Source organism: Tachyglossus aculeatus, chromosome 1 (genome assembly GCF_015852505.1).
Source record: "Tachyglossus aculeatus isolate mTacAcu1 chromosome 1, mTacAcu1.pri, whole genome shotgun sequence".
Classification (NCBI taxonomy): domain Eukaryota; kingdom Metazoa; phylum Chordata; class Mammalia; order Monotremata; family Tachyglossidae; genus Tachyglossus; species Tachyglossus aculeatus.
The window spans coordinates 51,978,144-52,004,875 of NC_052066.1; positions in this window are offsets into that span (position 1 = coordinate 51,978,144).

Consider the following 26,732-nt stretch of genomic DNA (forward strand, 5'->3'; position numbering starts at 1 on the left):
AGCATTTGGGAGAGTACAATATAGCAATAAACAGTCACATCTCCTGGTCACAGTGAGCACAAACAACCACTGGAGTTATTTGAGGAGAGGGGGAACATGGCCTGAAGAGTGAAGCATGAAGTGGGGAGAGACAGGAGGCTGGAAGGTCAGCAAGGAGGATGATACAGTAATCAAGGCGGGAGAGGATAAACAATTGGATTAATGCGGTAGCAATTTGGATGGAGAGGAAAGGGCGGATTTTAGCAATGTTGTTGTGGAGAGACCATTCATTCATTCATTTATTCATTCAATCGTATTTATTGAGCGCTTACTGTGTGCAGAGCACTGTACTATGCACTTGGGAAGTACAAGTTGGCAACATATAGAGACGGTCCCTACCCAACAGCGGGCTCACAGTCTAGAAGGGGGAGACAGACAACAAAACAAAACCCATATGGCATGAGAAACAGAAAGGAGCGGCTTTTCAAGAGCAGAATTTTCATAAGGAAAGAGAGTGAAGGAGATGAAAGAACAATCAGGTGCCACAAATATTAAACATGAGAACACAGCAAAGGACCCCCTTTTGGTGTGCACAATGTAGCCAGGACTGGGGATCTTGCATTGGATTTTTCAGACACACACACACACACACACACACACACACATGAAATTCACCATCAGTTGTAACTCTCACCTGTCTACATGTTTTGTCACCTGTCTCCATGTTTTGTTTTGTTGTCTGTCTCCCCCTTCTAGACTGAGCCCGCTGTTGGGTAGGGACCGTCTCTATATATTGCCAACTTGTACTTCCCAAGCGCTTAGTACAGTGCTCTGCACACAGTAAGTGCTCAATAAATACGATTGAATGAATGAATGAATGCAAAGGGCAACTTTATAAAAGGCACTGTGCCCTTAGATCTATTTTGGTGATGTATTTCTCACTTATTTCATCTGATTTTAGAGTTCGGCAGGTTAAGTAGATAGTTGTTGCCTGGTCACTCAGAATGTCATATAGCTTGGTATAGAAAATAATATAGGTGTAATATGAATCATACATTTATTTTGCTTTTTTAAATTGCTTAATGATCATCACCTCTGCCCTATGATAGAGTGCGTCAGTAACAGTGATGTGTGGTAGCTTTTAATAATAATAATAATAATATGGTGCTAAGTAATGGATAGGTACAGAATGATCAGATCAGACATAGTCCCTGCCCTACATGGGGCTTAGTCTCAGTAGAAGGGAGAATAGGTATGGAATCCGCTTTTTACAGATGAGGAAACTGAGGCACAGAAAAGTGAAGTGACGTACCCAAGGTCACACAGCAGGTAAGTGGCAGAGCAGAGATTAGAAGGTACAAAATGATCAGGTCAGACATAGTCCCTGCCCTACATGGGGCTTAGTCTCAGTTGAAGGGAGTATAGGTATGGAATCCGCTTTTTACAGATGAGGAAACTGAGGCATAGAGAAGTGAAGTGACATACCCAAGGTCACACAGCAGGTAAGTGGCAGAGCATAGATTAGAACCGATGTCTTCTGATTCTCAGGCTGTCACCTGTCGTCCGGGGATGGGTTCGTTCAGTAATGGGCGAGGTGAGACAGAGAGAGAGAGGCTGGGTAAGGAAAGCCTGAGTATTATATAAAATCTATTCCTCGAGGAGAATTGAATTATTTAGTTGTTTAGGCGCGATGGTTGGGGATATTTGCCAACTTGTACTTCCCAAGCGCTTAGTGCAGTGCTCTGCACGCAGTAAGTGCTCAATAAATGTGATTGAATGAATGAATGATGGATTGAGCTTCGCTTTCGGGAATCGCGTTAATCACGCGTGGGTGAGGCGGCTAGCTCTCACCCATGTGCGCTTCCCACTCAGGACGAATCCACTTACTTTCTTACACGGGACAAATCCCTTACATTACCTGCACATGAGGTGGGTGGCTAGCTTTCACCATGTGCTCTCCCTACGTGGGAGGAAGCCACTTATGATCCCAATCTGCCACGGGGCGCCTGGATCCCACCCACAAGACACTTACCTGTCCTGCGGCCTTTACCTCAGTGTGTTCGTTCTGGTTGCAGAATGGGCATCTGGCCTTCGGGACAGAGAAAGACACATGGACCACCGCCGCCACTGCTCCGTGTCTTGGTGTTCAGGAAAGAAATATTTATCACCTTTGCTCCTAGGCCATTCCAGCTTCCAGCCTCAGTTTATCCAATCTCTGCCCCCTCCCTATACCTAATTTGATTGGCATGGGGGCAAGGGGTGTCTTCTTTAGCAGTTTTGGTTGTGGGGGCGGTATCCCACCCTCAGTTCCATGTTCTACCTGCTGGCTCAGGTGGTCACAAGGTAAGATTTGACCTTGAAATGACCGGTACCCCAGGGTCACCTTGGGACACAGGCCCATGTCCAGGAGGGCCGTAATAATAATAATAATGATAATAATGATCGTATTTGTTAAGCACTTACTATATGCAAAGCACTGTTCTAAGCATTGGGGGGATACAACGTGATCAGGTTGTCCCACATGGGGCTCACAATCTTAATCCCCATTTTACAGATAAGGTAACTGAGGCACAGAGAAGTTAAGTGACGTTCCCTGCCCACAGTGAGTTTACAGTCTAGAGGGGACTGTAACTCCACTTTACTGTCTAGTTCCTTGCTCCAGGATTATGCATGTGCTGGCACTGGGGTCAATGCTTAGGCTTGCAGGATGAATCTGTGGAACCCCAAAACTTTGGAGAGCACCCCCCGGACCACACCAGTGAGAGCAACAGTTCGGCAGAAAGACAGGTTTTAACTCCTAATATCCCCAGTGGATCCAAGTGTCAAAACCCTCCTTTTGGGCCAGGGTAGGGCACATGAATACCATAAATACACACGTTGCTTAGTGGTTAGAGCATGGGCCTGAAGTCAGAAGGACCTGAGTTCTAATCTTAGCTCCTCTACATGTCTGTTGTGTGACCTTGGACAAGTCACTTAACTTCTCTAGGCCTCAGTTACCTCATCTGTAAAATGGGGATTAATGATAATGATGGTATTTATTAAGTGCTTACTATGTGCCAAGCACTGTTCTAAGCACTGGGGTAGATACAAGGTAACCAGGTTGTCCCACATGGGGGTCACAGTCTTAATCTCCTTTTACAGAAGAGGGAACTGAGGCACAAAGATGTTAAATGATTTGTCCAAGGTCATACAGCAGACAAATGGTGGAGCCAGGATTAGAACCCACAACCTCTGACTCCCAAGCCCATGGTCTTTCAACCTAGCCACGCTGCTTCTCATAAGAGTGGGAGCCCCATGAGGGACAGAGACTGTGTCTAACCTGATTAACTTGTATCTACCCCAGCGATTAGATCAGTGCTTGGCATATAATAATAATAATAATATTCATTCATTCATTCATTCAATCATATTTATTGAGTGCTTACTGTGTGCAGAGCACTGTCCTAAGTGCTTGGGAAGTACAAGTTGGCAACATATAGAGATGGTCCCTACCCAACAGCGGGCTCACATTCTAGAAGGGGGAGCCAGAATAATAGTAATAATAGTATTTGTTAAGCAATTACTATGTGCCAAGCACTGTTCTAAGCACTGTGCTTAACAAGTACCATTATTATTATTATTAGATTGCTGCATGCACTAGAAAAGGAAAGACATTTATTTTTGCATTGTACTGTCCGAAGACTTGGGAGAGTATAATCCTTCTTCCCCTCCTCCCGCTCTGCATCCCCACTGCCTTACCTCCTTCCCCTCCCCACAGCACCTGTATATATATGTATATATGTATGTATTTATTACTCTATTTATTTATTTTATTTGTACATATTTATTCTATTTACTTTTATTTGTTAATATGTTTTGTTTTGTTGTCTATCTCCCCTTTCTAGACTGTGAGCCCACTGTTGGTTAGGGACCGTCTCTATATGTTGCTGACTTGTACTTCCCAAGAGCTTAGTACAGTGCTCTGCATACAGTAAGCGCTCAATAAATACGAATGAATGAATGAATGAATACTAGAAGGTTGAGATTCACTTCTCCCTTTTCTCGTCTCCTCCCCAGAGCAGCCTGACCCCAAAGAGGGACTCCATGACCATCAGTTGATTGCTTGCATGGCTTTCCACGTCCCAATCAGGTGTCTCATTTGAGAAATTTAATCAATCAATCAATCAATCAATCGTATTTATTGAGCGCTTACTGTGTGCAAAGCACTGTACTATGTGCTTGGGAAGTACAAGTTGGCAACATATAGAGACGGTCCCTACCCAACAGTGGGCTCACAGACTAGAAGGGGGAAATGAATAAATAATAATAAATAATAATAATAATAATAATAATAATAATAATAAATAAATATCATCCGATGAAGAGACTGGAAAGGTGAGATGGACTATAGACAAAATGATGAATCAGAAAGGATAGGTTTTCATTCCAAATTTCTTTGCTTAGTACAGTGCTCTGCACACAGTAAGCGCTCAATAAATACTGTGATTGATTGATTGATTGATTGATTGATTGATTGATTTGCTCATCACCTCTCTATCCAAGCACTTTTTAATGGTAGTTGTTAAACACTTACTATGTGGTAGACACTGGACTAAGTGCTGGGGTAGATAGCAGATCAGGGTGGACACAGTCCCAATTTTACAGATGAGGTAACTGAGGCACATAGAAGTTCACTGACTTGCCCAAGGTCACATAGCAGATAAGTGGCAATGTTAGGATTAGAACCCAGACCCTTTGACTCCGAGGTCCTTGCTCTTTCCACTATGCCACACTCTTCTTTTAGGCACCTTGCCTAATTAATTGGCCTCCTTAAAATCTGTGGCATTAGATCAATCAACCAATCAATCAGTGGTATTTATTGAGTGCTTACTGTGCGCAGAGCATTGTACTAAGCACGTGGGGAAGTATAATGCAATCAGTCATTCAATCATATTTATTGAGTGAGCAGCGTGGCTTAGTGGAAAGAGCCCGGGCGTCAGAGGTCGTGGGTTCTAATCCCGGCTCCGCTGCTTGTCAGCTGTGTGACTTTGGGCAAGTCACTTCCCTTCTCTGTGCCTCAGTTCCCTCATCTGTAAAATGGGGATCAAGACTGTGAGCCCCAAATGGGACAACCTAATAACCTTGTATCTATCCCAGCGCTTAGAACAGTGCTTTGCACATAGTAAGCGCTTAACAAATACCAACATTATCATTATTACTATGGTCAGAACACTGTACTAAGAACTTGGGAGAGTACAACACAACAGAATTAGCAGACATACTCCCTGCCCACAATGAGCTTACAGTCTAGAGGGGGGAACAGGGAGACAGACATTACTATGAATAAATAATTTAAAAATACAAGTTAATGAATTATTTAATGAGAAGCAGCATGGCAGAGAAGCAGCGTGGCTCAGTGGAGAAGAGCACAGGCTTTGGAGTCAGAGGTCATGAGTTCAAGCACCGGCTCCGCCAATTGTCAGCTGTGTGATTTTGGGCAAGTCACTTAGCTTCTCTGTGCCTCAGTTACCTCATCTGTAAAAAGGGGATTGAGACTGTGAGCCCCACGTGGGACAACCTGATCACCTTGTAACCTCCCCAGCGCTTAGGACAGTTCTTTGCACATAGTAAGCGCTTAATAAATGCCATCATTATATTATATTATTTATATAGAAGTGCTGTGGGGTTAGGGGTGGGGTGAATTTTAAGGGTCCAGAGGTCACAGATTGAAGTGCATATATGATGCAGAAGGGAGAGCGAGCCAAGGAAAATAAAGTTTCATGGGGGAAGGTCCTCTTGGAGGAGATATGACCGTAGTAATGGTTTGAGGGTGGAGAGAGTGGTGGTCTGACACATATAGATGGGGAGGGAGTTCCAGGTTACGGGAAAGACGTGGGAAAGGTTTTGGTGTCGATATAGAGTTGGTGGATACTCTCCCTGCTCACAAGGAGTTATGGTCCAGAAGGGGAAACAGACATTAAAATACACTAGGAGTAGGACAAAGAGTAGCATGTAAGTATATTTATATAAATATCATGAGGCCGGAGTAACTACCAAAGTATTTAAGGGGGAACGTACCCAAGTGCTTAGTTGATTTGGAGGGGAGGTTGATAGTGAAATAAAAGTCTTAATCTGGGAAGGCCTCTCAGAGGAGAGGTGATTTGGGGAGGATTTTGAAGGTGAAGGGAGTGATGGACTGCCTTTTATGGAAGGCAAACTAGTCCCAGGTCCTAGGGAAAATGTGAACGTGGGGTCGGTGGTGGTATAGATAAGATCAAGGTATAGCGAGCAGGTTGGCATGAGAAGAGTGAGGTGTGCAAATTGGGTTGTGGAAGATTAGCAAGGTTGGGTAGAAAGGAGGGAGAGCTGATTGAGTGCCTTAAAGAAAATCTTAAGGAATTTGTTTGATTTGGAGATGGATGGGCAACCGTTGGAGGTTCTTAGATGGAGCTCTCCATCACCTCGTCCCCTCCTACCTCACCTCCCTTCTCTCCTTCTCCAGCCCAGACTGCACCCTCCCCTCCTCCACCACTAATCTCCTCAATGGGCCTCGTTCTCGCCTGTCCCGCCATCGACCCCCGGCCCACGTCCTCCCCCTGGCCCGGAGTACCCTCCCTCCACAAATCCACCAAGCTAACTCTCTTCCTCCCTTCAAAGCCCTGCTGAAAGCTCACCTCCTCCAGGAGGCCTTCCCAGACTGAGCCCCCCTTTTCCTCTGTTCCTCCTCCCCTCCCCATCAGTTCAGTGGAAAGAGCCCGGGCTTGGGAGCCAGAGGTCATGGGTTCTAATCCTGGCTATGCCACTTGTCAGCTGCGTGACTTTGGGCAAGTCACTTAACTTCTCTGTGTCTCAGTTACCTCATCTGCAGAATGGGGATTAAGACTGTGAGCCCCACGTGGGACAACCTGATCACTTTGTATCCCCCCAGTGCTTAGAACGGTGCTTTGCACATAGTAAGCGCTATTGTATTTATTTTATTTTGTTAATATGTTTTGTTTTGTTCTCTGTCTCCCCCTTCTAGACTGTGAGCCCACTGTTGGGTAGGGACCATCTCTATATGTTGCCAACGTGTACTTCCCAACCACTTAGTACAGTGTTCTGCACACAGTAAGCATTCATTAAATATGATTGAATGAATTAATGAATGAATACCATCATTATTATTATTATTATTATGCTCTACCCCCTTCCCCACCCCACAGCACTTGTGTGTATTTGTACGTATTTAATATTCTATTAGTTTTATTAATGATGTGTATATATCTATAATTCTATTTTAATGCTATTAATGCCTGTCTACTTGTTTTGTCTTGTTGTCTGTCTCCTCCTTCTAGACTGTGAGCCCGTTGTTGCGTAGCAATTGTCTCTATCTGTTGCCAAATTGTACTTTCCAAGCGCTTAGTACAGTGCTCTGCACACAGTAAGCACTCAATAAATACAATTGAAAGAATGAATGAATGGGAGATATGGGCTGAATGGTTTTTTTAGAACAATAATCCAGGCAGCAGAGTGAAGCTTGGACTGGTGTGAGAAAAAACAGGTAGTAGGTGGTCAGTATGGAGGCTGATGCAATAATCAAGGCAAGATAAGGCAAGTGCTTAGATGAGCATAGAAACAGTTTGGTTGAAGAGGAAAGGGTGGATTTTAGTGATGTTGTGAAGGGAGAACTGACAGGATTTTATGACAGATTGAATGTGTGGGTTGAATGGGAGAGATGTGTCAAGGAAAATACCAAAGCCTTCAGTGATGCCTTCAGTGATAAGAAAGTCATGGGGAGGATGGGGTTTGGGTGGGAAAATGAGGAATCACGATTCGGACGTGTTAAGTTTGAGGTGTCAGTGGGGTACCCAAATAGAGATGTCCAAAAGGCAGGAGGGCCCTCTGAGGATCACACCTGGAGAGTTTTCAGTACTCTACGAGTCTCGGCTATGGGAGGGAGAATAAAGCAGAGGCATACTAAATTCCATTCCGAGCTTGGGCCGTGGCTAGCGAGTGGAAGGCAATCTGCTACAAGTCAAAAATCACTCATGCTGGGCAGCAGCGGAATGGGAGAGAGTCAAGGCTGGAGACTAAAGTTTACTGCACAGAAGAAGGCAATGGTAAACCACTTCCGTATTTTTATGAAGAAAATTCCATGGATACACGACCAGAATTATTGCAGATGGAGGTGGGCCGTTCTGGAAGAGACTTGTCCATGGAGTTGCTATGGGTTGGAGACTACTCGACAGCATGAGACAAGACTAAGGCAGGAGGAAATGTGAAACTCCTGAGAAGGAGAGAGATGAGGGCTGAGGACATAGATTTGGGAATCATCCTTATAATAATAATAATGGCATTTATTAAATACTCTGTGCAAGCACTGTTCTAAGCGCTGGGGAGGTTACAAGGTGATCAGGTTGTCCCACGGGGGGCTCAGTCTTAATCCCCATTTTACAGATGAGGTAACTGAGGCCCAGAGAAGTGAAGTGACTTGCCCAAAGTCACACAGCTGACAATTGGCAGAGCAGGATTTGAACCCATGACCTCTGACTCCAAAGCCCGGGCTCTTACCACTGAGCCACGGACATCTGCCTCCACCTCCCGCCCCAAGCTGTCCACCGCAAACCATCCTCAAATCTCCCACAGGAGTAGGGTTACCACAAAGGGGAAACTGGGAGAAGGGGTCGGGTGCTCTGCCTTCCTTCCCGTTTGGGGGCCGCCCTCCAGTAACATCCTATTTCCTCTAAAGGACACAAAGTCCATTTGCGGAGAAGCAGTGATAGCAAATTCCCTGGTTCCCTGAAACACCAAACCAACCTTCTTCTCAAAAGCCCTTTAATAATAATAATAATAATAATGGTATTTATTAAGTGCTTACTATGTATGAAGCACTGTTCTAAGTGCTGGGGAGGTTACAAGGTGATCAAGTTGAAGCCATAAGAGCAAATGAGTTCCCTAAGAGAGTGGGTATAGTTGGAGAATAGAAGGGGACCTAATAGAATAGACCCAGAAATGAGCCTTGAGGCATTCCCACAGTTAGGGAGTGGGAAGCAGAGGAGGATCCCGTGAAAGAGACTGAGAATGAGTGGCTGGAGAGATAGGAGGAGAACCAGAATAATAATAATAATGATATTTGTTAATAATAATAACAATGGCATTTGCTAAGCGCTTACTATGTGCCAAGCACTGTTCTAAGCGCCGGGGGGAATGCAAGGTGATCAGGTTGTCCCACGTGGGGCTCACAGTCTTAATCCCCATTTTCCAGATGAGGTAACTGAGGCCCAGAGAAATGAAGTGACTTGCCCAAAGTCACACAGATGACAAGTGGCGGAGCCGGGATTAGAACCCGTGACTTCTGGCTCCCAAGCCCGTGCACTTTCCACTAAGCCACGCTGCTTCTCTGAACCGGTGTTGCAGGAGAGAATAATATCAGATAAAATTAGGTTAGACTGTATTTCCAGGGGAAAAGGGGTGGTCCACAGTGTTGAAAGCAGGAGAAAAATTAGAAGGTTGGAAGTTGCCTCCAGGCTTTATTCGATGCCTGGCGAACTGCAGACTCCTTATAAATGTTAAAACATGAACTATTTAAAAAGTTTGTATTTCTGGGGATGAACTTTAGCAATGAGTTGGCACCGTTCGATTTGTAATTGTAAATGTGTAGGAGACATCTTGGGAATTAAGTTCTGCTGGTAGGGCGGCCTCTGCCAATTTGAAAAGAAATGAATTCTCAGCAGACCCCCGAAAGCTTAGAGATGGAGATGAGCAAAGGAAGTACAGTGCAGCTGCTCCTCGGAGCTCGGGATGATAATGCAGTAATTATCCGAGTGTTAAATGTTAATGAATTAACTCTCATTTGGCATATACTTTGCAGTCTTGTAGCTAGAAAATAAAGTGTGGGAGCTATAAAGAAGTTTTGCTTGAATTTCAAAACCCGCCTTATGAAAGAGAACATAAACTGGTGGGAAAATATGACTTGAAGAAGGAGAGGGATCTGAACTGCAGGATATCATATGAAAAAGGAAGAATTTGCTTGTCTGATTTCTTTTTCCTGATTGGACCAGCTGCTGCAGAAACAGAAACAACGATGCCTACAAAGGGTAACATTTCTAGAAGGTCACACTGGTCCTCGTGGGCAGTAATTGTGTCTGCCAACTCTAATGCCGTGTACTCTGGTTCCTCATCCCCACTCGGTCACTTGTCTACTAGGCAACCTCGGGCAAGTCAGTTCACTTCTCTGTGCCTCAGTTACCTCATCTGTAAAATAAGGATAAAGAGTTCGAACCCTGGATGGGGCAGGGACTGTGTCCAACCTGATTACCTTGTATCTGCCCTAGCACTTCGAACAGTGCTTGACATATAGTAAGCCCTTAACAAATGCCATTGTTATTATTATTACTCCCCCAAGAACTTAGAATAGTGGTTGGCATGCAATAAGTTTGAGTTCATTCTGGGCAGGGAATGTCACTGTTAATTGCTGGATTGTACTTTGCCAAGCCTTTAGTACAGTGCTCTGCACACAGTAAGTGCTTAATAAATGATTGAATGAATGAACCGTAAAATGTAAAACCGTAAAACCTTAAAATGTAAAATGAATGAATAAGCGCTTAGTACAGTGCTCTGCACACAGTAAGTGCTCAATAAATACGATTGATGAACAAATAAGCGCTCAATAAATATCCCTGATTAATTGACTGATTCTTTCCATCCACTCCAACTCCTTCCCAGTCTATGTCTTCTCAAAAAGTGGCCAGTACAGTCCAATGATTAATTGCATAAGGCTAGTCACACTGGTTGCAGTTCCTTTTTAGTCATTCATGCACTCATAGATGAATTTCACTGTCAGTGATGTCTTCAAATTATTACACTATTTATTTATTTATTTTACTTGTACATATCTATTCCATTTATTTTATTTTGTTAGTATGTTTGGTTTTGTTGTCTGTCTCCCCCTTTTAGACTGTGAGCCCACTGTTGGGTAGGGACTGTCTTTGTCCCAAGTGCTTAGTACAGTGCTCTGCACACAGTAAGCGCTCAGTAAATACAATTGATTGATTGATTGATTCAAATATGAAGGAAAACTATGATATATGAAATAATAATGACAGTCATGATAATTGTGATATTTGTTAAGTGCCTGCTATGTGCCAGAAATCATACTAAGTGCTGGGGATAATCGGGTTGGACATGGTCCCTGTCCCACTTAGGGCTCACAGTCTTAATCCCCATTTTACAGATGAGGTCACTGAGGCACAGTGAAGTGACTTGCCCAAGCCCACACAGCAAACAAGAGGAGGAGCCAAGATTAGGGCCCATCCTTCTGATTCCCGCACCCATGCTCTAACCACGATACATACACACACAATTATGCTGTACTCTCCCAAGTAATTAATACAATGCTTCCCAGTCAGTAGATGCTTATAAATACCCCAGATTGATTGATTTTTCCTTTCTCCGAGATGCTATTTTAATTTCTTGCTTTCCCAGATGAGATTCTATGCTGTCTTATCTTTTGCATCCTTTGTCCAAAGTCAATTCTTTACAAGCTTCCCTCTTTCCTGGCCCTAAATCAGCATTTGCCTTCAGATCTTGCTTTGTCATTGTGGTCATTTTCTTCTGTTTCTGACCCCCAAGACTTAGTCATGTCTTTTTTTGAGCCAGCTACTATACATGGGCTTTTTGTTGTTTCTGCCCAAGAGTTTTAAATTATAAAACTTGGAATTGATCTTGAAAGGTCAACTGGTCCACTCTTTTGCCTCCAGGCAGGGGAATGACTAAAATCAAACTCTTGCAAATTATCTTTCTTTTAGTTCCTATTGTTTCCTTCTACTTTCATTTTGCAGCAGAAGTATTTCTTGTCAAAACTCTCTCAGTACTGGTGAATTTCTCCAAATTATCCACAAACCTTCCCATCCTAATTGCTGTCTACAAAATGTAGAATCTATTTTGAGATGCTAAACTTGTGCAATAATTCAGGCATAAAGAATTTCCTCAGACAACGTGACATTTTCATACCACATTTTCTTTAAAGCTGTCAAAATAGCCTTCTACCTGAAAAGAATGAAAAAAAAATTCTTATTGGTGAATATTTTCTAGGCGACTGTAAACTCCTCGCGGGCAGGGAATGGGTCTATCGAACCTGTTATAATGTACACTCCCAAGCACGGTGCTCAAAAAATTCTCAATAAATAGGATTTATTGATTGATCTGAATTGCACCAGAGATTTTCCTTTGTGGTAATTTTTAATTAAAAGTATTGAGAATTCATCTAGTCATTCATTTTGATGTTACAGTCTCAATTCAAGGCCATATACTCCTCTTTTTATCCCAGCACTTCATTTCTTCTCTTTTCCTAGGCATCTTCTCTGGTGTTCTCCTCCTTACCAATATTTTCTTGTGGGCAGGGAACATCTCTTCCAACTCTGTTGCATTGTACTCTCCCAGGCATCTAGTACAATGCTCTGCAAACGATTGATTGTTTTAACTCCCGCAGAGATAACAGCACAAATACGGGATGAGGCAAGTCAGTCTTCAAGATATAATACCCACCTGGGTAAAGAAAACTAAGTCATAAAGTCACCATGAAATAACTTGGTAGACTGATTATTTGTGTATATTCTATTACACTTGGATTTCTTGAAAACAGCCATTTATTTAATCAGAGTGGTTTTTTTTTCTTTTTTTCCTAAAGATTATAGAATTGCCTTTAAGTTTAAAGTTCATCCCATCATATTTATTGAGTGCTTTCTGCAGGGCACTGTACTAAGCACTTGGAATGTACACCTCAGCAATGAATAGTACAATTCAGCGGATGCTGCTGACTGTGAGACTCTATTCAGAAGTGTTGGTGGATAACTCTGATGCGCCTAGTCCAGTGCTCTGCACACAGTAAGCGCTCCATAAATATGATTGACTGACGGGGAGTCCCTTTTGACCCTTCCTGGACACAAGGGTTCTCCTCTTTCAGTCGGCAGTGGCTCCCGGTGGCTTGCCACGTAAGTAGTCTCTCCACCCTGAGGGGCCCAGCTCACCCAAAGTACAAGCGGGAGTTCAGAAGGGCAAGGTATTTAATTCCTCTGGACCGACTCCAGAGAGTGATTTCTGGTTTATTTATTTATTATTTATTTATTTATTTGCTTATTTATTTACTTATTTATTTATTCTGATTTATTTTACTTGCACATATTTACTATTCGATTTATTTTATTTTGTTAATATGTGTTGTTTTGTTGTCCGTTTCCCCCTTCTAGACTGTGATCCCGCTGCTGGGTAGGGACCGACTCTATATGTTCCCCACTTGTACTTCCCAAGCGCTTAGTACAGTGCTCTGCACACAGTAAGCGCTCAATAAATACGACTGAATGAATGAATGGTACTTATTTTACTTGTACATGTTTACTATTCTATTTATTTCATTTTGTTAATATGTGTTGTTTTGTTGTCCGTCTCCCCCTTCTAGACTGTGAGCTCACTGTTGGGTAGGGACCATCTCTATATGTTGCCAACTTGTACTTCCCGAGCACTTAATACAGTGCTCTGCACACAGTAAGCGCTCAATAAATACGATTGAATGAATGAATGAATGGTAATTATTTTACTTGTACTTATTTACTATTCTATTTATTTTGTTTTGTTAATATGTGTTGTTTTGTTGTCTGTCTCCCCCTTCTAGACTGTGAGCCCGCTGTTGGGTAGGGACCGTCTCTATGCGTTGCCAACTTGTACTTCCCGAACGCTTAGTCCAGTGCTCTGCACACAGTAAGCGCTCAATAAATATGATTGAATGAATGGTACTTATTTTACTTGTACATACTTACTATTCTATTTATTTTATTTTGTTAATATGTTTTGTTTTGTTGTCCATCTCCCCCTTCTAGACTGTGAGCCCGCTGTTGGGTAGGGCCATCTCTATATGTTGCCAACTTGTACTTCCCAAGCACTTAGTACAGTGCTCTGCATACAGTAAGCACTCAATAAATGCGATTGAATGAACGAATTAAATGAATGAATGAATGGAGAGAATGATGATCAATTAATTAATTCATCATTCAATAGTATGCATTAAGAACTTATATTATATTATATTATATTATATTATATCAGGTGTTCAGAGACCTGATCTAAGAGCTTGGGAGAGTTCAGTCTAATTAATAAACATCATCCCTGCCCTTAAGGTTCTTACAATCTAGTGGGAGAGTTTAAAATGAATTGAATTTGGGAGAAAGTAATGAAATAAGGTACATAATTTATAAGGGGGGATTGGGAGCACTTAGTGCTGAAGTGGCAGGAAAGTGAATAATTAACAGTGAAGGGAAGTAGGCATGGGGAAATAAGTTTGGGGAGATGAGAGTTTAGTCAGAAAGGACCTTCTGGAAGAGATGTGATTTCAGAAGACCTTTGAAAATGGGTAGAGTAGATGAGGACATGAAGTAGGAGAGAGACCCAGGCAGAAGGGCGGATTGTGAAGTCCGTGGGAGAGACGACGGGCTTGAGAGGAATGAAACTCATGAGCTGAGAAGAGAATGAGTAACTAGGACATCTAGAGCTGATTGAGTACCTTATCAATCGTATTTATTGAGCACTTACTGTGTGCAGAGCACTCTACTAAGTGCTTGGGAAGTACAAGTTCGCAGCATATGGAGATGGTCCTTACCCAACAGCGGGCTCACAGTCTAGAAGGGGGAGACAGAGAACAAAACAAAACATATTAACAAAATAAAATAGATAGAATAAATATGTACAAGTAAAATAAATAAGTAGAGTAATAGATATGTACAAACATATATACATATATACAGATGCTGTGGGGAAGGGAAGGAGGTAAGATGGGGGGGATGGAGAGGGGGACGAGGGGGAGAGGAAGGAAGGGGCTCAGTCTGGGAAGGCCTAAGGTATAAGCTACCTTATAGCTGCTGGTCAGGTGTTTCCGCCTGATGCAGAAAAGAGTGGGTAACCATTGGAGATTTTCAAGGAGTGGGGAGAAAATGTGTGCAGACCATTTTAGAGAAATGATCAGTGAAGCAATGTTACTTCCCTCTGCCTGTAATATGTTTTAGTTTCCATCTTCCCTCTTAGACTGTAAGCCCCCTGAAAGCAGGGATCATGTCTACTAACTCTATTTTACTCTCCCAGGAGCCCAGTATGGAAACCTGCACATTATTAGCAGTCAACAAAGACGATTTGCTGATCGATTGAGTGGGGAGACGCTAGAGACAGGGAAGACGGTGAGGAGGCCGATGTAGCCATCAAACTGGGATATAGCAGGTGTCTTAATCAGCATACTGGCAGCTTAGATGGAAAGGAAGGGAAGAGTTCTGGAATATTGTGGAGGAAGAACCAACAGGATTTGGTGAGAGAATAAATATGGGGGTTGAAAAGGAAGGAGGAATGAAGCATAATGCCAACATTACAGGCTTGAGAGATGGGGAAGTTGGAGTTAGCCCCTTCAGGGTAATAATAATAATAATAATAATAATAATAATAATAATAATAATAATGGCATTTATTAAGTGCTTACTATGTGCAAAGCACTGTTCTAAGCGCTGGGGACGTTACAAGGGGATCAGGTTGTCCCACGGGGGGCTCACAGTCTTAATCCCCATTTTCCAGATGAGGTAACTGAGGCACAGAGAAGTTAAGTGACTTGCCCAAAGTCACATAGCAGACATGTGGCAGAGCAGGAATTTGAACCCATGACCACTGACTCAAAGCCCGGGCTCTTTCCACTGAGCCACACTGCTGCTCTTGTGAATAACTGTGGTATTTGTTAAGTACTTACTATGTGCCAAGCACGGTACTAAGTGCTGGGGTAGATACATATTTACTATTCTACTTATTGTGTTAATGATGTGCATCTAGCTTTATTTCTATTTATTCTGATGACTTGACACCTGTCCACATGTTTTGTTTTGATGTCTGTCTCCCCCTTCTAGACTGTGAGCCCGTTGTTGGGTAGGGACCGTCTCTATATGTTGCCAACTTGTACTTCCCAAGTGCTTAGTACAGTGTTCTGCACACAGTAAGCGCTCAATAAATATGATTGAATGAATGAATACAAGATAATCGGGTTGGACACAGTCCCTGTCACACATAGGACTCTCAGTCTTAATCCCCACTTGACAGATGAGGTAACAGGCACAGAGAAGTGACTTGTCCAAGATCATACAGGATACAACAGACCATAAGCTATTGTTCTCTCAGTACAAGTACTTGGTACAATGCTCTGCACATAGTAAGCACCCAATAAATATCAGTGATCGACTGGAGGTGTCAAAGAGAGGATTTGGGAGGGAAGATGAAGAATTCAGTTTAGCTTTAACTTTAGGATATTGAGCTTGGGGGTGTCAAAGAGAGAATTTGGGAGGGAAGAGGAAGAATTCAGTTTAGCTTTAACTTTAGGATATTGAGCTTTAATTGCTGGTGGGACATTCATTTAGAGATGTCTTAGAGGTAGAAGGAAATACAATACTGCACTGGAGTAGAGAGGTTAGGACCAGCAAAGTAGATTTGGGAGCCATCCACTTTCAAGTGCCTGCCACATTTAGGGGCCTGGAGTCAGAGGAAGAGTCAACAAAAGAAACTGGGAAGGAGTGACCAAAGAGGTAAGAGGTGAGCCAGAAGAGAACTGGCTCTGAAAGACCAAGGTTAGATAATATCCCCAAGAGAAGAGAAGCATTCCAGCAATGAAGACAGTGGAATGGTCCAGGAGGATTAGATTGGAGTAGTGAATGTTGGATTTGGCAAGAAGGAAATCAACGTCAGTGGAGTACAGGGATTGGAAACCAGATTGTAGAATTTCAAGAGGGGAATTGGAGGAGAGAAATTGGAGACAGTACACAGCTGACTGAGGAGAGGGGACAGAAATGGAAGGAGGGGTATTGGGTAACAGAAGAAGGTTGTGATGGGGTCTCAAGAAGATTATTTTCTGGAGAGAGGAGATGTAGGTGTGTTTGAAGGAACTTATGAGGTAAGAAAGTAGGGGATGTGATATACCAATGGTCTCCTCTCGTAGTCTATATATTAGAGAAGCAGTGTAGCTCAGTGGAAAGAGCAGGGGCTTTGGAGTCAGAGGTCAGGGGTTCAAATCCTGGCTCCGCCAATTGTCAGCTGTGTGACTTTGGGCAAGTCACTTAACTTCTCTGGGCCTCAGTTACCTCATCTGGAAAATGGGGATTAAGACTGTGAGCCCCCCGTGGGACAACCTGATCATCTTGTACCTCCCCAGCACTTAGGACAGTGCTTTGCACATAATAAGCACTTAATAAATGCCATTATTATTATTATTATTATTATTATTATTATTATTATTATAAGCAATGTTACTTTCCTCTGCCTGTAATGTGTTTTAGTTTCCATCTCCCCTCTTAGACTGTAAGCCCCTTGAAGGCAGGGATCATGTCTACTAACTCAATTGTACTCTCCCAAGAACTTCCTCCCTTCAAAGCCCTACTGAGAGCTCACCTCCTCCAGGAGGCCTTCCCAGACTGAGCCCCCTCCTTCCTTTCCCCCTTCTCCCCCCATCCCCCCGCCTTACCTCCTTCCCCACCCCACAGCACTGTATATATGTATATATGTTTGTACATATTTATTACTCTATTTATTTTATTTGTACATATTTATTCTATTTATTTTATTTTGTTGATATGTTTTGTTGTCTGTCTCCCCCTTCTAGACAGTGAGCCCACTATTGGGTAGGGACTGTCTCTATATGTTGCCAACTTGTATTTCCCAAGCGCTTAGTACAGTGCTCTGCACACAGTAAGCATTCAATAAGTACGATTGAATGAATGAATGAATGAATGAACTCAGTATGGATACACTAAATTCCTGCCAAACAGTCCCCAGAGTCACTTAGGAGGACCCTGATGCTCAGTAATGCCCACAGAGAGGGTCTCAAACTGTCTGGTTTTTGAACAAGATTGGGCCAAGCAAACTCCACTTCTGCACTCCTCTTGGCCACTATCGTCATGCCTTGTTTCTGAAATCGACATCCCAAACAGCCAGGGGAGTGTTTGGAGGCCAGCCAGTCAGTGCTCTGCACACAGTAAGCGCTCAGTAAATACGACCGAATGAATTCCCTTGGCCCTCCTTCCCGAGGCTGACTGTGGGAAGCTTTGGGGAGTCTTATCTCTCTTATCTCTCTCCCTCCCTCAGCTTCTACCAGCCAAATGTGTAAGTCTGCCCAAGAAGCCCGTGGGGCCCTTGCTGCAGACAGACACCAACTTCTAGATGGATTTTAGTAGGCACAGTGAAATCATTTTTAAGGAGATAATCAAGTAATGATTTCCTTCTACTTAGACTTTGAGCCCCAAGTGGGACAGGGACTGTGTCCGACCTGATTATCTGGTAACTACTCCAGCACTTGGAAGGCAATCTGCCACAAGTCAGAACTCACCTGTGTAAGACAGCAGTGGCGTTGCGGGGAGTCAAGGGTGGAGAGTCAAGTTTACTGCGTGGAAGATGGCAGTGGCATACACTTTCATATTTTTATCAAGAAAACTCTGTGGATGCACTACCAGAACGATTGCAGATGCAGTGGCGTATACTTCCATATTTTTATCAAGAAACCTCTGTGGATACACTACCAGAACGATTGCAGATGCAGTGGCGTATACTTCCATATTTTTATCAAGAAAACTCTGTGGATACACTACCAGAACGATTGCAGATGCAGTGGCGTATACTTCCATATTTTTATCAAGAAACCTCTGTGGATACACTACCAGAACGATTGCAGATGCAGTGGCGTATACTTCCATATTTTTATCAAGAAAACTCTGTGGATACACTTCCAGAATGATTGCAGATGGAGGTGGGGAATTCTGGAAGGGATGTGTCCATGCGTGGCTCAGTGCAAAGAGCACTGGCTTGGGAGTCAGAGGTCATGGGTTCTAATTCCGGCTCCAACACTTGTCAGCTGTGTGACTTTGGGCAAGTCACGTAACTTCTCTGAGCTTCAGTTACCTCATCTGTAAAATGGGGATTAGGACTGTGAGCTCCACGTGGGACAACCTGATCACCTTGTATCACCCCCCAACACTTAGAAGAGTGCTTTGCACATAGTAAGCACTTAACAAATGTCATTATTATTATTATTATTATTATTATTATTATTATTATTATTATGTCACTATGGGTTGGACACAACTTGACAGCATAAGACAACAGCAACAGTGCCAGCACTTAATACAGTGCTTGGCACATAATAAGCACTTAACAAAAATAATAACGGTAATAATGATAGTAACCATAAAAATTAGAATGGATTTTCAACCCAAGAAATCTTTCCCATTTCTCTAACACCTTTCCCTTTCCCCCCAAATCCTTTCTACTTTCCTGGAAGTACTCAGGTTCAAGTGTTCAACTGGCCCATCTCCTCCTCCTCTCTGAGAAAATCTCAGGGATAGGCTCGTTGCCATAGTTGTGATTCCTTCCTTCCCTTGGGATAACAGGATAGAACTGCTACTGGTCCGCACAATAACAATAGTAATAATAATGGAATTTATTAAGCACTTACTATGCACAAAGCACTGTTCTAAGCACTGGGGAGGTTACAAGGTGATCAGGATGTCCCATGTGGGGCTCACGGTCCTAATCCCCATTTTACAGATGAGGTAACTGAGGCACAGAGAAGTTGTGACTTGCCCAAGGTCACCCAGCTGACAAGTGGCTGAGCCGAGATTAGAACCCATGACCTTTGACTCCAAAGCCTGGGCTCTTTCCACTGAGCCACGTTGCACAATCATTTCCCAAACTCAGAGGTAGGAGCCTCACTCCTCTTAGATCCTAGCTTCTGGACTCCAGTATAGAGAATCTTCCTTCTGCATTCATTCATTCATTCATTCATTCATTCATTCATTCAATCGTATTTATTGAGCGCTTACTGTGTGCAGAGCACTGTACTAAGCGCTTGGGAAGTACAAGTTGGCAACATATAGAGACGGTCCCTACTCAACAGTGGGCTCACAGTCTAGAAGGGGGAGACAGACAACAAAACCAAACATATTAACAAAATAAAATAAATGGAATAAATATGTACAAATAAAATAAATTGAGTAATAAATATGTGCAAACATACATATATATATATATGTACAGGTGCTGTGCTTTCAGGGTCGCTTCCCCAATCTATACTCTTGTGTCATCCCAGTCCCTCCAGGATATTTTCCCAAATCTTATTCAAAATGGCCAAGGGATTTCTTCCTCAAAATTGAACTAGTCCATTGCTCTTTTCCCTATCTTCTACTGGGAATGCAGTGTTCCAGGGAGAGGCACTAAGTACCAATACAATTAGCTTTCCCTCAGGGAGGAGGTCATCAGGAGTGGGTTTTGATTTCTTCAGGCAACTTCTGAGGTTTCGCCCCAACCCTTCCTCTATATGTAGAGCTTGCTTGAGTGACCTGATACAGAAGGATGGTGTGAAAGCAACATTGCGGCCGAGGAGGAGGTAATCATCTCCCCTTTCCCTATGAGCCGGGGGTAGTGGGAGAAAATGAGCCCTTTCTGTAGCGAATGGCAGAAGAGAAGGTATCATCTGGAGAGATGCTGAGGAATGACTGCACCAGAAACAGTTTGAGGATGAAGGGGAACTGGTCCGTGATGAATTGGGGAATCTACAAGGTGCTTTTAGATAGCTTGAGGAGCAGCATGCAGTATGGGAATGTATTGGGAATGTGAGGGACACCAGCCTGGGGTTGGAGGTTTGGGGTGACGGTGAGAGAGGGTGACAGGGTTGGGGTGAAAAGAAGGTGATATGGGGGAGATAGTAGAAGTAGTAGTAGTAGTAATAGCATTTATTAAGCACTGGCTTCTGGTTCAGCCTTCATAACATCACTAAATTCTGCCTTTTCCTCTATCCAAACTGCTACGACATTAATCCAAGCACTTATCCTATCCCACCTTAATTACTGCATCAGCCTCCTTGCTGACCTCTCTGCCCCCCTGTCTCTCCCCAGTCCAATCCACACTTTATTCTGCTGCCTGGATTATTTTTCTACAAAGCCATTCAGTCCATGTTTCTCCACTCAAGAACTTCCAGTTGGTTGCCCATTCGCCTCCTCATCAAACGGAAACTCCTTCCATAGACTTCAAAGCATTCAATCACCTTCCTCCTTCCTACCCTTGATCCCTGATTTCCTACAAAATCCAGCCCACACACTTCACTCATCTAATGCCAACCTACTCACTGTGCCTTGATAATAAAAATAATAATAATAATGGTATTTGTTAAGTGCTTACTGTGTGCCAAGCACTGTTGTAAGCCCTGGGGTAGGTACAAGGTAATTAGGTTGTCACACATGGGGTTCCCACTCTTAAGCCCCATTTTACAGTTGTGGTAACTGAGGCACAGAGAAGTTAAGTGGCTTGCCCAAGGTCATACAGCAGACAAGGGGCAGTGCCGGGATTAGAACCCATGTCCTTTGGCTCCCAAGACCATGCTCTTTCCACTAAACCACGCTCATCTATGTTGTCACTGACCTCTCACCCACATCCTGCCTCTGGTCTGGAATGCCCTTTCTCTTTATATCCAACAGACTATCACTCCCTTTATCTGAAAAACCTTATTAAAATCACATCTCCTCCAAGAGGCCTTCCCTGACTAAGCCCTCATTTCCTCTTCTCCCACTCTCTTATGTGTCACCCTGGCACCTTATATTCATCCCTCCCTCAGTCCCACGGCACTTAGGTACACATCCACAGTTTATTTATTCATTCATTCATTCAATCGTATTTATTGAGCGCTTACTGTGTGCAGAGCACTGTACTAAGCACTTGGGAAGTACAAGTTGTTAACATATATATGTTAACAGTCTCCTTCTCTAGACTGTAAGCTCATTGCGGGCAGGGACCTTCTCTACCAACTCTGTTATATTGTACTCTCCTAAGTATTTGGTACAGTGATATACTCACGGTAAGTGCTCAATAAATATGATTGATTATTGATTTATTACTGTGTACAGAGCATTGTACTAAACCATGAGAGAGAATACACAGGTAGGTATTGGACACAGTCCCTATCCCTCAGGGGAGAAATTGAGAAGCAGCATGGTGTAGTGGTTAGAGCAAGGGCTTGAGAGTCAGAAGAACCTGGGTTCATTCATTCAATCATATTTATTGAGCGCTTCCTGTGTGCAAAGCACTGTACTAGTGCTTAGAACAGTGCTTTGCACATAGTAAGCGCTTAACAAATACCATTATTATTATTACTAAGTGCTTGGAAAGTACAATTCAGCCTTAAAGAGAGAGAATCCATGCTCATACTGGGTTTACAATCTAGAAGGGGGGAGACTTCTAGAAAGGCAGAGACAGGAATAGAAGGTTGTAATCCTGATTCTACCACATGTCTAGCTTATTGTCCTCTACACAGTTGTCAAGGTTCAATCTAACTAATAATAAGGGCATTTATTAAGTGCTTACTATGTGCAAAGCACTGTTCTAAGTGCTGGGGAGGTTACGAGGTGATCGGGTTGTCCCACGGAGGGCTCACAGTCTTAATCCCCATTTTCCAGATGAGGGAACTGAGGCACAGAGAAGTTAAGTGACTTTGCCCAAAGTCACACAACTGGCAATTGACGGAACTGGGGTTTGAACCCATGATCTCTGACTCCAAAGCCCGGGCTCTTTCCACTGAGCCACGCTGCTTCTCTGGCTAACTCTTCTAACTCTGGCTATTCAGATCGTCCCAACTTTCTCTCCCACCCTAAAATGTCAGGTTTCTGGTATTGGAAGGCTTAAACTTGATATATTTGAAACCTCTGTCATTTGCGCTTTTAAAAAAGTAGAATGCTCGTAGATTTGCAATTGTAATGTCTCTCCCGTCAGATTGAAAGTGCCTTAGAGGCAGACGCCCAGGCTTTTTCTCTTCCTATGAGAGTTCATTCCTCTCAGTACTTAATATGGCACTGTATATCTTATTTAGGCTCTAAAATATGGGCATTTAATTAATTGACTGTGACCCGTTTCTTAGACATTTCATTTCTCAGTAGCATCTCCCCCAGAAGGTTCATAAGGTCAGGGAGAAGCGGTCAAAGTCAGGTCATCTGAGAACTGTAGTTTGGAGCCTGCAAAGCAGCCTAGTCCTGGATCTAGTGGAGAGAGCCCAGGTTTAGGCATCAGAAGGACCTGGGTTCTAATCCTGACTCCACCACTTGACTGCTGTGTGATCTTGGCCAGGTCACTTAACTTCTCTCTATCTCAGTTCCCTCATCTGTAAAATGGGGATTGAGACTGTGAGTCCTAAGTGAGACAGGGACTGTGTCTAATCTGATTAGTTTGTATCTATCCCAGCGTATGGAACAGTAAGCATTTAACAAAGGCCATCATTATTATTATGTTACTTAATTTGATTATGCGTATTGCAATTCATATTTCCATACATCACAAAAAATGCATAACACCATTATTATCATTGTTATTGGAGGGTGAGGTAGCTAAAATAATAAGAGCAAGGGGCAGTTAAGTACTACTGTGAATTTCATTCATTCATTCATTCAATTGTATTTACTGAGTGCTTACTGTGTGCAGAGCACTGTACTAAGTGCTTGGGAAGTACAAGTTGGCAACATATAGAGATGGCCCCTACCCAACAACAGGCTCACAGTCAGTTATTTGCAGTTTGTCTCATTCCAGTTATCCATCATGATCATCATCACAGTCTTTTAGACTGTGAGCCCACTGTTGGGTAGGGACTGTCTCTATATGTTGCCAACTTGTACTTACCAAGCACTTAGTACAGTGCTCTGCACACAGTAAGCGCTCAATAAATACGATTGATGATGATGATCATCATCATCATCCTCAGAATTAATTGAATAGATTCTATGTGTAGAGCACTGTGCTAGGCCTTGGGCGCATACAATAAAAATGAAAGACAAGGTCCTCACCCTTGTACAACTATCTGTTGATTAGTAGTTGGAGGTTCACTTTGAATAGAAAATTATTGGTGGGAATCATCGACGTTATTTTTCGAGTACTTAATATATGCAGAGCACTGTACTAAGCACTTGGGGTAGCAAAAACCCCTCACTATTGGCTTCAAAGCACTCCATCACTTTGCCCTCTTCTTTCTTCACCTCCCTTCTCTCCTTCTACGGCCCAGCCCGCACCCTCCGCTCCTCTGCCGCCGCTAACCTCCTCACTGTGCCTCGTTCTCGCCTGTCCCGCCGTCGACCCCTTGCCCACGTCATCCCCCTGGCCTGGAATGCCCTCCCTCTACACATCTGCCAAACTAGCCCTCTTCCCCCCTTCAAAGCCCTACTGAGAGCTCACCTCCTCCAGGAGGCTTTCCCAGACTGAGCCCCCCTTTTTCTCTGCTCCTCCTCCCCACCCCATCGCCCCTACTCCCTTCCCCACCCCACAGCACTTGTGTATATATGTACATATTTATTATTCTATTTATTTGATTAATGATGTGCATACATCTATAATTCTATTTATTATCATTGATGCTAGTGTTGCCTGTCTACTTGTTTTGTTCTGTTTTGTTGTCCTTCTCCCCCTCTTCTATACTGTGAGCCCGTTGTTGGGTAGGGATTGTCCCTATTCATTGCTGAATTGTATTTTCCAAGCGCTTAGTATAGTATTCTGCAGGCAGTGAGTGCTCAAGAAATATGATTGAATGGATGAATATAACAGTTAGCAGGCATGTTCCCTGCCCACAATGAGCTTACAATCTAGAGAATTCATTCTGTGAGCCCACTGTTGGATAGGGACTGTCTCTATATGTTGCCAACTTGTACTTCCCAAGTGCTTAGTACAGTGCTCTGCACACAGTAAGCGCTCAATAAATACAATTGATTGATTGATTGATTGATTACAGTCTAGAGAATTCATTCATTCAATCGTATTTATTGAGCGCTTACTGTGTGCACAGCACTGGACTAAGCGCTTGGGGAGTACAAGTTGGCAACATATAGAGACGGTCCCTACCGAACAGCGGGCTCACAGTCTAGAAGGGGGAGACAGAAAGCAAAACAAAACATATTAACAGAATAAAATAAATAGAATAAATATGTGCAAGTAAAATAAATCAATAAATAGAATAATAAATACGTACAAACGTATATACATATATACAGGTGCTGTGGGGAAGGGAAGGAGTGACAACTAACTAATCATTTGTAAAGCTTAGGAGCTTGTTTAAATTTAATTTAACTCTTTGAAGACCTAAAGATTCAAGATGGCTATTTTTATGGGCTATTTTTATGGGATAGATGGTGGAGGAAACTAAAAGAAGATCTTTTTTTGACTTGGCTGGAGGCCAAAGACAATAAATAGGCAATAGGGAAAACATGACCTAGGCCATACACAATATGTGATGCGAATGGTGACAAGGAGTGCAAAGGAAATGAACAAACGAAAGATACCTAAGGAAATCTATTTAAACACAATGCCGAAAGGGAAAGCATTAAGGTAACTAAGTGGAGGCAAATAAGTAAGTCTAGAAAACAGAAATTAAATTTTCCTGAGAGTATACTTTCATTTTGAAATGAAAGGGAAAGAGTCCACAGGGTAAAATTTATTTTTATATGAGATTCCTCTCACACCCCATATATTAGGTGGAAATGTTTGAGGAATCCCATATCTATCCAGACTCATGCAGTTCTAACATAAAGTATATTAGCATATAGATGCAACACACCAGAAAAAATTAGTATATGTTTGTTTCTAGGCAAAATATTTCAAGTTTTTTAAAAAATCTGTTGAATTTTAATTAAGCAAAAACATGGAAATGTAACAGTTGTCAAAAGTAATAAAACATCTTTTATATATCTTAATTAGCTTCTGGATGTAAGAGCTTTGGGGTATTTCAGGTGTGACAAAAGGGTAGAATAATTCAGTTGCATGCATAATTTATAGAGGTCTTTGAACTATAGATTTGAGAACTCAGTTTTATGCATAATTGAACTACATTTCATTTGGTTTGTTTTATTCTGCTCTTTGAGATCTTTCTGCCTATCCTTCTAGAGTTGGTTCATGACAGTCCTGGTGATCAAATTGTAAGTAAAATGTATTTAAAGTGTTTAAAAGATGCTGGACTCTTCAAAAAATGGACCACAGAATCACTGCCACTTCAAACAGCTTATTGAAACTCTGAAATGTCGACTCTTCTAGTTTGTAGAGGATTCAGAAGGATATTCAAAGAGCCACTGATATTTTTAGTAATTGCCTTTTTAATACTAATGGCATTTAGTAAGCACTTACTATGTGCTAAGGTCAGCTGTGTAACCTTGGGCAAGTCATTTAACCTCTCTGTGCTTCAGATTCCTCATCTGCAATATAGGGAAGCAGCATGGCCTAGTTGGCTAGAGCAGGTGTTTGAGAGTCAGAGGTCATGGGTTCTAATCCTGCCTCTGCCAATTGTCTGCTGTGTGATCTTGGGCGAGTCTCTTCTTTTCTCTATGCCTCACTTACCTCGTCTGTAAAATAGGGATTAAGAGTGTGAGCCCCATGTGGGACATGGACTGTGTCCAACCTGATTGATTTGTTACTTGTCCACTGTGTGACCTTGGGCAAGTCACTTAACTTCTCTGTGCCTCAGTTACCTCATCTGTAAAATGGGGATGAGACTGTGAGCTCCACATGGGACAACCTGATTAAATTGTATCTACCCCAGTGCTTAGAACAGTGCTTGGTACATAGTAAGCACTTAAAAAATACCAACATTATTATTATTATTACCTTGTATCTACCCTAAAGCTTAGAACAGTTCTTGGCACATAATAAGTGCTTAACAAATACCATAATTATTATTATTATGGGGCTAAAATACCTACTCTTCCCCACCACACTGGCTGTAA